General features: G+C 36.5%; 1 pseudogene; it reads right to left on the bottom strand.

Moving 5' to 3' along the window:
* Positions 1-5293: 5293 nt before the first annotated feature.
* The window catches only part of LOC107773492 (lysine histidine transporter-like 2), a 35115-nt pseudogene continuing 24918 nt past the window's right edge, over positions 5294-15490 (bottom strand).

The following is a 15490-nucleotide window of genomic DNA, read 5'->3' as shown; positions in this document are numbered from 1 at the left end:
AATCTCTCGGATGTAAATCGCAGCCAACCGCTCCGAAAAATAAGTAGTCCCAACAGGAATGAAGTGTGCGGACTTGGTTAGCCGATCCACAATTACCCAAATAGCATCGAACTTGCTCGAAGTCCATGGGAGGCCAACTACAAAATCCATGGTGATCCGCTCCCATTTCCACTCTGGAATCTCTAACTTCTGAAGCAATCTGCCCGGTCTCTAATGCTCATACTTCACCTGCTGACAGCTGAGGCACCGAGCTACAAACCATACTATATCCTTTTTTCATTCTTTTCCACAATAATGGTGCCTCAAGTCCTGCTACATCTTTGTGGCACCCGGATGAATGGAGAACCGCGAACTGTGGGCCTCCTCAAGAATCAACTCATGTAGCCCATCCACATTAGACACAGAAATCCGACCTTGCATCCTCAATACTCCATCATCCCCAATAGTAACATCTCTGGCATCACCATACTGAACCATGTCCTTAAGGACAAGTAAATGGGAATCATCATACTGACGCTCTCTGATGCGATCATATAAGGAAGACCGAGAAACTATACAAGCTAGAACCCGACTAGTATCCAAAACATCTAATCTCACGAACTGGTTGGCCAAGGCCTGAACATCAACTGCAAGAGGTCTCTCACTAACATGAATGAATGCAAGGCTACCCATACTCACCGCCTTTCTACTCAAGGCATCAGTAACCACATTATCCTTGCCGGGATAATCCAGAATAGTGATATCATAGTCCTTTAGTAGCTCCAACCATCTCCGCTGCCTCAAACTTTAGATACTTCTGTTTGAACAAGTGCTGGAGACACCGATGATCTGTAAACACCTCACAAGACACACCGTAGAGATAATGCCTCCAAATTTTCAATGGATGAACAATGGCAGCTAACTCCAAATCGTGGACAGGGTAGTTCTTCTCATGGGGCTTCAACTGATGCGAAGCATAAGCAATCACTCTACGCTCCTGCATCAAAACACATACAATACCGATCCGAGAAGCATAACAATACACTGTATAAGAGCCTGAAGCTGAAGGTAAAACTAGAACTGGAGTTGTAGTTAAGGCGGTCTTTATCTTCTAAAAGCTCTCCTCACACTCATCTGTCCACCTGAAAACAATACCCTTTTGGGTCAATTTGGTCAAAGGCAATGCGATAGACAAGAAACCCTCCATGAAATGACGATAATAACCGACCAAGCTGAGAAAGCTCCGAATCTCTATAGCTGAGAATGGTCTGGGCCAACTCTGAACCGCCTCTATCTTCTTCGGATCCACCTGAATACCCTCACTGGACACCACGTGCCCCAAGAACGCCACCGAACTAAGCCAAAACTCACATTTGGAGAACTTAGCATAAAGTTTCTCCTCCCTCAACCGCTGCAACACAATCCTCAAATGCTGGGCATGTTCCTCCTGGCTACGATAGTACACCAAGATATCATCAATGAATACTATGACAAACGAGTCGAGATAAGGCTGAAATACACTATCCATCAGATGCATGAATATTACCGGGGCGTTGGTAAGCCCAAAAGACATCATGTGGAACTCATAATGACCATAACGAGTCCTGAATGTTGTCTTTAGAATATCTGAGTCCCGAATCTTCAACTGGTGATACCCAGACATCAAGTCAATCTTAGAGAACACCCTCGCTCCCTGAAGCTGGTCAAATAGATCATCAATGCACAACAAATAATACTTGTTCTTGATTGTAACTTTCTTTGGGTCGAATTCCAATTTCGGAAGTTAGAGTAGGTCCGTAATGTCATTTGTGACTTGTGTGCAAAATTTGGGGTCAATCGGACCTGTTTTGATAAGTTTCGTCGTCGTTTGTAGAAGTTGAATTTTCTTAGTTTCAATAGGCTTGAATTGGGGTGCGATTCGTGTTTTTGAAGTTGTTTGATGTGATTTGAGGGCTCAACTAAGTTTGTATGAGGTTTTAGGACTTGTTGGTATATTTAGTTGAGGTCCCGGGGGCCTCGGGTTGATTTCGGATGGTTAACGGATCAAAAGTTGAAGTTGAGTGATTGCTGAAGTTGGACCTCTACTGGTGTAACCGCACCTGTGGAGCTTTGATCGCAGGTGCGGGCTGGCTTGCCTAGGTGCAAGATGGAGGGGAGTGTGCAGGGGGTCGCATGTGCGAGGAGTTTTCAGCACCTGCGTGGCCGCATGTGCAGTGAGAGGTGCGCAGAAGCAGAAGGCGCGCAGGTGCGATAGTGAGTTCCGCATCTGCGTGACCGCAGATGCGGCAGGGGAACCGCAGAAGGCGAAACTGGGTAGATGGTCTTGGTCGGCAGAGGCGGCTTGGGTTCTCGCAGAAGCGAGTACACAGAAGCGAAGTGAGGGACCGCAGGAGCGGAATGAGCCGCAGATGCGTGTGTGATGTCACTTCTACGACGCCGCAGAAGCGGAAGTGCTGGGTAGATTATTAAAACAAGGGTTCGCGAGGCAAGATTCGAGGCATTCAGAGGCCGTTTCGCGAGGCAAGAGTGTGTTGGAGTAGAGATTTGCTTGGATTGAGGTAAGTAACAGTTCTAAATTTGGTTCTGAGGGTACGAAACCCCGTATTATGTGTCATGTATTTGGTTTTGAGGTGACACACATGCTAGGTGACGGGCGTGTGGGTGTGCACCGTAAGAATTGTGACTTGATCAAATTTCATGGAACTGTGTAATTGAGTAATCTGTTATTTTCTGTACATTCTCCATATATTAGAGAAATTGAACCACAAATCATGTTAGCAATCATGTTTAGACTATGTGTTGCCACTGTACCCATAGAGGTCGTGTACATATTGAATTATCTGCTAAATTGTTGTTTTGTACTCAGTCACAATTATACTCGTATATTACATCTCAGTGTCTATTGTTCATCATTGATGCATCATATTATTGCTGTTTGGGCTGCTTATCATGATTTCTGAGAGCCTGAGAGATTGGAGAGGTTGATGACTGAGTGAGGCCGAGGGCCTGATTATGAGGATGTTTATGGGATCGGGTTGTACGCTGAAACATGTTTCACTGAGGTATGCCATGATTGACTTGTTATAGCGCTTGGGCTGAAGGGGCCCCTCCGGAGTCTGTACATATCCCCAGTGAGCGCATCTACCTACTGAGTGCCGAGTGCCGGGTGCTGAGTGATTGAGAGAAATGAGTGACTGTGAGGAAAGAGTGAATGTGAGGTTGGAGTGAATGGGAGGACTGAGTGACTGTTGCTCTATGAGGATGCATTGACTTCTTTATTTTTGTACTTCAGCTGTCATATATCACTGTCTTGAAATTTCTGAGAGATATTATCTTCTGTTTTAGTTGAACTTGACATGAATTTACTGTTTTGGTCTTAATTGTCAAACTTGAAAGCATGCCTACCTCCCTATGTTGAAATTACTGTAATTGGACTATAACTGTGAAGCTCGTCACTACTTTCAGTTCTTTATTTAGTATTGTTACTTACTGAGTTGGTTGTACTCACGCTACATCCTGCACTTCGTGTGCAGATCCAGGTATTTTCGGACACGGTGGGTGTTGATTCTATCGCACGGTTGATCTTTTGGAGATTCCAAGGTAGCTGCCCGGCGTTTCGCAGACCTTGTCACTCCTTTCCTATCTTTCTGTTTATTGTATTTAATTTCAGACTATCATAGACAGTATATTCTAGACTTGTGATGTATAGATGTTCATGTACTCTGTGACACCCCGATAGTTGGGAACTTCCGCGTTGTGTTTTGGGTTTCTATCCCTGTTTTATTATAACTTTTATTATTTAAACTGCTTTAATTCATTTCTGTTAAAGGTGTTGGAATTATTTCGAAAGAACGGCTTGCCTAGTACCACGATAGGTGCCATCACGACAGGTTAGAATTTTGGGTCATGATATGATGCAATTAAGAAAATTGGGATTCTAATCCCTTCTGTTTGTAGTTGTTGTACTAGACACAGGAGGAAACAATGCCCCATATATTCAGAGATAGCCAAATTGCTAGACAGGTTTGGTTCTTCAAACGTAATTGTTTTTTGGGGTTTGATTTAGCACTGGTCATCTAAGACAAACCATCATGAATTGGTGGTTAGCTAAAGAAAGAAATGGAGTTCACTCAGTGTTACTCCAATGTATACCGTCTATGATTTGTTGAAAAATATGGTTGAATAGATATGAAGAAAAGTTTGATAATAAATCCATGTTAGGGTAGCATATCATCATCTCAAAGTGCTTAACATTAATCCTTAACTGTTAGTTTCCTAGTCTAAAACTTTCACAACTCTGGATCGACAAGTGTAAGTATGTGGAGAAGTTACAACTTTCTATTCACTCCCAAGCTATTAAATGGAACAAACCCAATAGGGGTTGGGTAAAATTGAATTTTGATGGATGCAACAAAGGTAATCTTGGTTCAACAGGAGGAGGGGATATCATAAGTGATCATCACGGCAACATGATGAAGGCTTTTGCAGAATTCTATGGCCAGTTTAATAGAAGCCAAGGCACTATTGCATGGTATTAAGTTTATGTAGTAATTCTGGTTTTTTTAAAGTTCATGTGGAATCTGATTCAATGTTTACTGTCAACATGATGGTACCTTCTTGGCAAATCAAACATATTATTGAGCAGATTTGGGAGGTAATTACGACTGAAGATTTCAAGTTTACACACGCATTTAGAGAAGGCAACATGGTCGCAGATCAACTTGCTAACCTAGGAGTAAACTCACATAATTGTGCTATCTTCAATGAAGTTGTTTCACTACATAGAAATGTTAGGGCTTCAATGAAGTTAGAACAAGATGGTTTACCAAATTTTCGATTCGAGACCAAAAGAAATTATTTTATTGTTAATGATGATATCTCTTGACAGTGCATTGCTTAGAGTACCTATGACTAGATTGTATGTAGTTATGTATGATATGAACTATCCAACTTGTAAGGAGGTGTCCTCAACTCTCAAAGAATTCCTTTGTGATCAACGACAAACTAGATTGGGTTCCACCAATCTACACTTTGTAATTGAGGTCAAGGTTTATATCCTCCTTCGTGTAATTGTGATTTTTGGAATACGCATGTTGGAGTCTGGCCTAACTCCTCTATCCCTGTGATGGAACTTTGATTAGAAAAACAGTTCGATTGTCCAAAAATTACAATTCAAACTTTAGCAAACTTCCATATATAAAAGCTCTTCTAAAACTGAAAGAATTATCCTAAAATTCTGCATCTCTGCCTTACAATAAACAGGCAGGATATAGCACATAATTTAACATCTAAAAATTCAGATTGGCCGTATCGATCAGGTGTAGAAGCGATAAGTCTTGGCTGATTTGATGATACTCCATAATCCACCAATGGGAGATGTTAGAGTCAAAAGTACACCCACTATAATGCAAAGTTACAACATAAAGAGAAAAAAAATAAGAGATAGGGGTAAGTAGGGAAAAAGATTGCACGAAACGTTGCATGTACAAAATTATATTAATTTATCACAATTAATTTATATATTGATGTGAGAATCTACATTTATTAACAATGATAAGATGCTATATCTTATGCAAAAGACACTTGTTATGTACTTATTGCTTTGATGCATATCATCGAGTGTATAAAAAGTTTTCCCCTAAATAATTTGTATAGACATCGCTATTTATATCAAATCAATAAATATGTAAGATATTTGTCTTTCATAAATATATTTTTAACTTAACTATGGTGAAGTTATATGCACTCTCATTTTAGTTTTTAATCGCAGAGTTTTATTGATTAGTTTGATGTAAACACGTAAATTTTATGATTACATTTACAAGTTCTGGTAAACTTACCCAGTTCGTACACCATGACAAGCCAAACCGTCTGAGCTTTTTTATAATAAGCCAGATGATGCATGGAAGCTGTAGGTAGAAATTAAAAACATAGCAAATGTTAAATATGTTTGTCATATGAGTATTATATAGTCATAACTTCTGATTTAATGAAGTGAAAATTTAATGAGTTATCTATGAAATATACTTACATAATATGAGGTTGGTGCCAGAGCAAAACCTCCAAAGAATCCCATCAAACCACCAAAGAATGGTATTGTCATGCCCACAACCAACGTAAATGCTACAATAAAAGAAGACCATAGCAAGAATTAAAAAAAAATACATAGAAAAGAGCAATTAAACAACTTTTTCAGTTTATTTTCTAATTGTGCAAAAATATTTTCTAATAAACAAGTAAATAACTTACCAACAAAAACCGTACGCACACAAACACTGGCATTGCATAAACCTGAAATGTAAATTAAGTAATATACAACAGATTAATTAGGTAAATTACTAACATGTAAGTTGCTCATAATATATTATCAATTGAGGCACATCAAAGACTTAAAGAGTCTATACAGTTGAAGTAGGTTTCTTCAATTACATATAAAGGATTAAATTTATATATATGCACTGACAATGTAAAATTTTTATTATACTAACTATTTTAGTCTACTAAAACAAGTTATGTAGTCTTTTTTTAGGTTAACATATTTTATTTGTATTGAGTAGTTACTTGTTATTATTATAGACAGTGGCAGAGACATCTATTAGTATGGGGTGTATCTGACACGGGTTAATTTGCAACGAACTTTTCTTGCTAGTATATATGAAAATCGACACCATTTGAAAATTATGTAGAGTAACTGTTAGTTTAAGACGTAAAGACTTAAAAGAACCACAGTCCTAGGCCTAAAAGTTGTGGCAATAGACCGATACTACTTGATTAAAAATTCTCTATAACAGTCTCATTTGTTCCAGATTATTTTGGCTGTTATAGCGAAGTGTTGTTATAAAGAAAATATATTATAACATAGCATAAAAATTAGTTTCATAAAAACTTGGCTTTTACGGTGAATGGTTGTTATATTGCGATGATCTTATAGAGAGCTCTGACTGTAATTAAAAATAGCGAAAGATACCTGGTAACTCCCAATGACATGAGCGACAACAAATATGTTAGCAGTTGCAATAAGCCATGTAGGTCTATGTAGTGTGAGCAAGATGTTATCATATAAGCTGTGAATACACCTTTCCACATTGCTTTTTTTGAAGGTGCATCTTCTGTCGAAGGAATTGTAGCTTGAATTTCAAGAACTACATTATGTCCAGCATATGCAAATGCTACATTTCCTAATTCACTCAGAAACATAAACACATTATCTAATGTTTTTTCACTTTTTGGACCATAACTAACTTCTCTCTCACTTTTTCCTAATTCCTTTAGTGACACAGTCCATGCTATAGCAGAGTAAGTCATGGACAAAATCGTCGCGATGAAGGAGACAGAAGAGATGAAGGAGACAAAATCTTGCCTGGTATCATTTCATGCATCTCCACCATTTGCCAGATTGTGTAGAATGTTATAATCCATGACAGTAACATTACCGTTACACCAGCTCCCTTGCAACCTTTATTATAATTTAATACAATGATTAGATGAATGTGGTATCACTTGCAAAATTTTAATTTGATCTTTCAGACAACAAATTTGTATAACAAGCTATAATTACCAAAATTAAAAAAGAAACACAAGGAGATATCCTAGAATATATGTATGTCGACTGTAACTTTGGGGACATCCGATAAAAAGGTATGTCAACTTAATTACCACAAACTAATTAACATGGTTAAAACATTCAAAGTCAGGGCATTTCTTATCAAAAAATTTGATAATGAAGAATAAAAACAAATCCCAAAGAAAAAGGAAGAATACAATACTACGACTCATGCATTCCCAAACTAATTTGTGGTTGAATCCTAATAAATTCAACTAATATAAAAAAAAAAAAACAAATTAAATAAAGAAAAGAAAACAAGCGATGATGAATATTTTAGATGCAATTCTAATGCGTAAAGTATTGTGGAAAACATTAAATGAGTAAACATTAATGAAGAAAAACGCACCTAGTATCAATTATTATTCTTTGAAACTGAAAATCTGGACATAAGCAATTAGTCAAGATTTCCAGACTCAGTTTTTTAAATTTTTCAAAAATTATAAAAATAGTTTAGAAAAACTGCTAATTAGATGATATCAAGCAGTTAGTTATACAAAACCGGAATTTGAGTATATCCAAATTTTAAAACATTCATAGTCAGGGCATTTCTTATCAAAAAATTTGATAATGAAGAATAAAAACAAATCCCAAAGAAAAAGGAAGAATACAATACTACGACTCATGCATTCCCAAACTAATTTGTGGTTGAATCCTAATAAATTCAACTAATATAAAAAAAAACAAATTAAATAAAGAAAAGAATGACCTAAATCTATGCCTTTTCCTATTTATATAGGTGATTGCCATAAGACCTAAATCTAGTAGTAATGACCCAAATATTTTCTAATCCTTTTAGATATATGCAATATGTAAAGTTTTTATGTTTTTAAGGAAAATAAACTACTTTCTATACTTACTCTGTACCTGTTATCCAACAATATTTGGAATTTTTTAAAAAGTGAATCGTATTAATTATGCACTTGTCCTTTCCAAATGCTCTACGTGTGAAATATATGTGGATATAAATAAATAAATAACATCATATCTTTGTTAAAACTACTGCATTATATGCAAATTATTGAGAATAATTCCTTAAGTGTCTCACAGGCTTTTTTGCTAATTGATCGAACAATAGAAAAGGTGATGATATTGACAATTTAAACCAATTCTACTAAAAGAAATAACGAATTTATGTGTTTTTACTTTTTATCATGCACTAATATTATACACCATTGATTTCTGAAGATTTACATTTCTTTAATTGTTTTTTTCCTTTTTCTTTTCTACTGGTGAACCGGAAAAAAAAATTAAGAAGCACACTGATATTTCACGTTGAAAAATTAAAATACAAAATTCAGTAAAGACGCAAAAGAAGTGATTTTTTTTTTGGGAAATTTTACCTCTTATAGCAAAGCTTTATACCCTATTTATTATAAATAAAAATCCTTTAAAATATTATTTTCTATAGCTACCTTTTAGTTTTTATAACAAAATATGTACTTATGGTCACTTCCTACCGTGAAGCCATTAAATACGCTGTCTAATATTTTTTTCTCTCATTCTTTCAGTTTATTCCCTCTCAAAATCACCGTATCTTATTTCTCTCTACACGATCTCTCTCTCACAGCGCCATTGTCTTCCCATTGTTGAACCACGATTCTCCTTTATCTGCAGGTTCTCTCTCTAGATTGTTCTCAAACCCTAGATCTCGATTTGCTAGATTTCATCTCTGTTAACATGAGTTTCAAAATGTCTTGATCAAAGTTTCTGATATGAGTTGTATCTTTTCACAAAGTGAAGCGGACATGGTCTGTTCATAGCTGAATTGATTTTGAATTTTGACATGGAAGAGGTGATCACGCCCAACTATGCCTTATAAAAAATACAAGCGGTCGTCGCAAATATATTCTAGCTAATAAGTCCGGAGTCGAATCCCACAGGGAATTAACCTATCAACCACAGTTGCTAGACCCGCATAAATTCACGCAATCAATCTTCAGAAATATTTGAATAATAATTTACATGTTTATTAACTAAATATTACGTAATGAAAATGCACTAACAAATGACTAACTACGAACGGTTTGTAAACAAGAATTGGAAAGATCTAAGGTTGTGATTTTTCCTATTGTCGGAATCTTTTCCGCTACATTTTCTATAAATTCGCCTAAGTCTTCTCTATCGATCATGAGCACTATAACTGTCGTAACTCTCTCCTGAATAATTACCATAATTTACTAGATATATTCTGCCGAATTACGCTAGCTGGCATTAAGTACGGCTCACTCAGATCGCACCAAAGTTTCATTATCTCTAATCCCACCTTTAAACCCTTCGTATTGATCCCTCATATACGTTAGGAGTGAAGTTGTTCAACAACTACCTAAATATGCACTCTCTCCCGAGTAATAAATACTAAATAGGCACAGCTAATTGAGGGCCCTTCAATCAACCACATGAATAGTATAGTTGAACAAATAGAGAAAATACTACGGCAAATTTATATTAACGTAACAAGAAAATTATCCTTCAATAGGTTCCATCAAAATCCTAGAGTAGGAATTTTAGCTACTCATACTCATAGTAACAATATCCCAAATATTTTGCATAATTAAAGTACAAAGTAAAGATGAAAGGATACAGAAATCGATGATTCTAGCTCCCAATAGGTGATTCCACAAGCTATTCTTGCCTCCGGTTGCAAAAGTCCCCCGAAATGGCATTTTTAGGTCTATTTATATGTGTAGAAAAAGACCTAAACGTGTAGGCAAAGTCCTAGTCAAACCCGGAGATGAAATAAGTCTTCAAAACTCGGACTGTGCGTGCCCAGACCTGGCCTCGCGAGGCCTAATGCCTTGTGGACCTCGCCCCAAGCCTGGCGTCGCCAGGTATAAAGCCTGGTCTATCTCACTCCTGCTTCACTTCGCCAGGTCTATCACCTGGCCTTAGCCTGATGTCGCCAGGTATAAGGCCTGCACTAGGCCTGGCTTCGCCAGGTATAACGCTTAGTGTACCTGGCTTCGTCGGCTTCTCCTTTTCAACTCCTCCCGAGCACGCTTTCGACTTTTAAGTATCCCTTTTTCTCTACTTTCATCTCCAATTCACCTACACACATAAAATGACATTCATTACGAGTAAATAAAGTGTAATTTATCATTAAAGCATATAAAATGCAAGGCGAATAGTGTGCTAAACCATGAATTATAACCACACATCAATACCCCATACTTAAACATTGCTCGTCCTCGAGATATAAGAGCAACTTATAGACACAACCTCACTAAGCAATTCCCTTAACTCCTTGCACCAAGAATATTTAAAATAGTCTAAGCACCACGGTGTAATATCCTCGCCTCAAGATTTGACTCACATACCATGACTTATTCACAAATTACTTACTTAGTCTAACATGGAGGTCAATGACATTACCTTTCCTTTATGAATCACGTGCCCTCACCCAACAAAGAGCTCAGTTCCACACACGATGAATTTTAAGAACGTAGGAACTCAAGATAGGAAAAAATTCACTCGCTCTCAGAAATAACATTCATATGCCACAAATGATGCACCATAGGCTTGCCTGTAGTGTAATACTCTATTAATCGAGCTTATTTAGTCTAAGATCAAATAGGGCTTTGATTGGTTGTAATGTACGCCGCGGGTCGGGTAGGATATATTTGGATTTGTGAGTGACTACACCTCTCTAAGCACTTTAATACATATACTTTAACATTCCAGCCCATACTTATGTCAAACCAAAACTCCACCTTCACATCAATGTATATTACCCCATACTTCTTTAAGCACAATTACATTAAGAGTCACCACTTATCTAAGAATATTCTTTTTCATAGCAATACAATTTTTTTTGTCTTTTTTTTTCTTTCTTTTTTTTCTTATTTTCAATTCAAGCGGCTCTTAATTTTTCAAAACAATACACCTTTATCCTTATTTCATTAATTCCACTCAAAAACCAAATCAACCATCCCACTCTTTTACTTTTACAAAGTTCATAACAATTCAAGTGCTCATTAGAGGTGAAACGGTTCAAATAGATGGTTAATTCAAACAATTGGGTAAGGCTTGTAGTGTGGTTGCCAAAGAAACAGGATTACAGGCTCAAAGGAGTTAACTACGTTACATAACTTTTAGGTGGGTAAACTATATATATCTGGCTTAACAAAGAAACGCCTATATCACTTCTCAGAATGAACAAGACTACTATTTCGCTTTGCACACACACAGGGCAAGTTCTAGACATCAAATGCAATGCACAGAATACATACAAAACTCTCACACACATGGCACATAACTCACTCAGGATTGGTTTCATCGCGACACTCCAGTCAAAGCAGTTAAGCAAAATTAGGAATCTACGATTTAAGGTATTTATGCTAGAGTCAAAAATTGAGCCTAAGCGTCATGACCATAGTCCTAACTATTCTCAAGGCATAACAAAGCTAAGAGATATTGCTACAATTAAATGCATAGCTTCGTGGTTCCTACTCCTAAAAATTAAAACTAACTACACCCGGTTCAACTAAAAGCTCTTGGAAAAGAACCGCGGCCCAAAGAAAAACCAAGGGGGAATTACTACATTACCTAAAAAAAATCTTCTTTTTTTTCCTCTAGACTTACTTCCCTCAGGAAAACTATCTAGGAGATCCATCGTCGGGAAGAGTCCAGTTATGTTTTTTTAATAACTAAACAAATAACAAAAACAAATCACTAAACCAAATTCTTAAAACAAATAACTAAAACAAGTATCTAACGAAAACGACACTTACTAAAACAACAAAACAAACAACTAGAAGTAATTTCTACAAGTCCCCACCCCACACTTAGATCATGCATTGTCCTCAATGCATACACAAATTGACAAAACAAGAAAAATGATTAGGGTACAAGGAAACTCCCTGATCAAATTGCGTCTTCATCCTCTGAGGCTCTCCACTCTTCATCATGTGCTTCCTCCTCCTCCTCATCGTCGTCCTCATCATCTGACTGCTCCGGCTCGACCTAAGGCTGCTCAGGAGTATTGATATCCTCATCATCGGGGAGTCTGTAGCCATCACCTATCCCAACCAGCTGATGGCCATGAGCGTTGAGCGGGTACCGCTGCTCCAATAAGGTCTTCTCCTCAGATGTGGTTGGCTGACCTCCTATCCTTAGCTGCAAATCCATCATCTCATAGAGATGGGCCATAAAACTATCATCCCGAGCATTGCGTTCGGTACTTGTCAAAGATATCTTGATTATGGAAATAATTTAATTTTGACTTCTTGTGCTAGTACAATTTGTATGTATTGAAAGGACCAAGTAGGGATAAGTATTTTATACTGACTTAATAAAATAACTTCTCTAGCCACTAAACGTACTTATACTCTTAATCTTGATATAATTGTTATTGGTTGTGTATATTATTTATTGTTTTGATTTATTAAAAGGCGAGATTTGTTTGTTGGTCAATATACCTGGTAAATTAAACAATGATGATATACATTGGCGAAATAATAGTTAGTTGAAGGAATCCATATCTTGGTCTAGAGATAGATGATACACCTTTATGAAAGCTTATAAGTTTTCATGTGTAAACCCTGCAAGTGAATTTTATATCTGTCACATGATATAAGTTAAGCAAAAGTCTAAAGAAAATAATCAATGAATTAAATTGTCAGTAATTTAATTTATTTGATTAGTATCTGAATCTTAACACGGGGAGCTAAATAAGGTTTAATGAAAGAATTTCAAAATTGAACTGAGAAGTGCAGTTACGAATTTTTAGTGGAATAATTCGTAAATTATTATGGCAGTATTAATTCGGATATTTTGAATTAAGTCCATAATAAAAAGTCTCGTTAATTAGATATTGTGGTCCCCTGTTGTGCCTGAATAATTAGAAATTAAAAAAAATCATATTTTTTGGTGGAAAAGGAAGACCCAACGGGTTTAGGAAAAGGTTTTAAACCCTAAAACCTGTGGCTATATTAAGAGGTTACTACATGGTTTTCCAAGGAGAAAGTCGCCCACACGAATTTTGCTAATTTCGGGCATTATTCGGGTCACACAACAAAAGACTGTGGAATTGAAAGATGACTTGAAGGCTCTTTTCGCGATAGCGGTCACGCTTCAAGAGATATATTTGAGTAAAATCAGTGATTATGTGTTGTCTATATTATATGTAAGTGATCTTGGCTATTTGCCGTTCATACTTGTTTTTCATCAGTTGGTATCAGAGCCTGCTTGCGTCTAACTAGATAACATGATGTATATTTGTATATGTGGTCTGATTATTACTTTACTATTACTACTATATATAAGCGGCTAAGGCTGTACAACACATCAATCCTGAATTATACAAAATGCATTGTGTATTATACTTTTATTTGAGCCTGTCTTATTAGCGAATTGACATGTGTACCGCACCTTTACTTTACCAAAACCACGTGTACTTTACTATTTCAGATACAAACTCTCCGATTATCCATCTCTCCACTCCAATTCTCTCTCCTCAATTCCTCTTTGTGATTTTCTACTTGCTTCGCTATTTCAAGAATTCAAGATATAATCTTTTTATTTTGGTAAGTTTTTCAATTATTGTGGGCTTCTCTGGATCTCTATGTTGGAGTTTTCTCCGCTTTCAATGTTCAGAATTCTTTCATGAGTTTTGTCCTTTTTTGCTTTTACCTTCTGCTTGTTATAATCTTCTAGTATGGTAACTTTTCTCTCTTGGTTCTTTCTCTTGTACCGTGTTCTGGTTTCACTTCTAATTTTTTCTGAAAGTTTGTCCATATTTGATTCAATTTTTTTTTTTGCATAATTTATTGCCTAGATTTGCTACATACATGTATGCAATTCTATCTGATTTTGATATATATGTTTGGCAAGAAATACTTAGGTGATTTTTTCTGTTATTTAAATTTTTAGTTGTGTAAAATGGCAATTTGGTGTAAATATTTTGTTCTTTTGGAGTGGGTACACTACAACAAATATGAGCTACCACGATATTTAATTAATGACTTTATAATAAATGTTGGAAAAAAGATAATTTATCGATATTTATTAGAAAATGTTACAAAAATACTGACATTTAATTAAAAATGACAAAAATGACATTTAGTTAGTGACATTTATAATAAATGTAAACAAATTACTATTTTTCCTTCCTTGGTAAAAAAGAAAACTACTACTTACTTACTAATTTTAAAAGAGAAATTGTTTTGCAAAACTTCCCCCCAAAATTTCCCTCTGAAAATCTCCCCAGAAAAAACCCTACTCCCTGCGATATCCCTCTCTCAGAAGTCATAACATTGTTCATTTCTCCCTCCCCAATTTCTCTATCTCATCCAAATCCCTCCTCCCCCCCCCCCAACCGTGAACCTCAAGCACCTTCAGGAATAGCAGTATGAATGTATCCTAGTGTACTGTCTTCTTGCTTAATGTATCACTCTCTCAGAAGTCATAACATTGTGTATTGTCCTCTTTCTTCTTGTTAGGTGACGGGCGTGTGGGCGCGCACCATAGAAATTGAGACTCAGTCGATTCCGTAGAGTTGTGTAGTCAATTAACTTGTATTCTTCCAAGTATTTGTCATGTGTTAGAGAAATTGAGTTGTGACTCATGTTAGAAATTATGCTCAGGCAAATGCTCATATTATTGGGACTCACAAAGGTCATTTCTGATGTCGAATTATATTTTTAAATTATAATTTCGTACTCAGTCATATACATTCATTGCATATCATATCTCAGTCCCTGTTGTTAATTGTTGATACATCACATCATCATTTTGGGCTAGTTTCATGACATAGTGAGCCCGAGAGACTGGAGAGATTGATGACTGAGTGAGGCCGAGGGCCTGATTGTGAGGTTATTGATACTATAGCACGTGAGTTATCCGTGCGGATCCAGATATTGATACTATAGCACGTGAGTTGTCTGTGCGGATCCAGATATTGATACTATA

Source organism: Nicotiana tabacum, unplaced genomic scaffold, assembly GCF_000715075.1.
Source record: "Nicotiana tabacum cultivar K326 unplaced genomic scaffold, ASM71507v2 Un00229, whole genome shotgun sequence".
Taxonomy (NCBI): Eukaryota; Viridiplantae; Streptophyta; class Magnoliopsida; order Solanales; family Solanaceae; genus Nicotiana; species Nicotiana tabacum.
The sequence above is the reverse complement of the archived record's forward strand: the minus strand, read 5'-3'. Positions and strand labels throughout refer to the sequence as shown.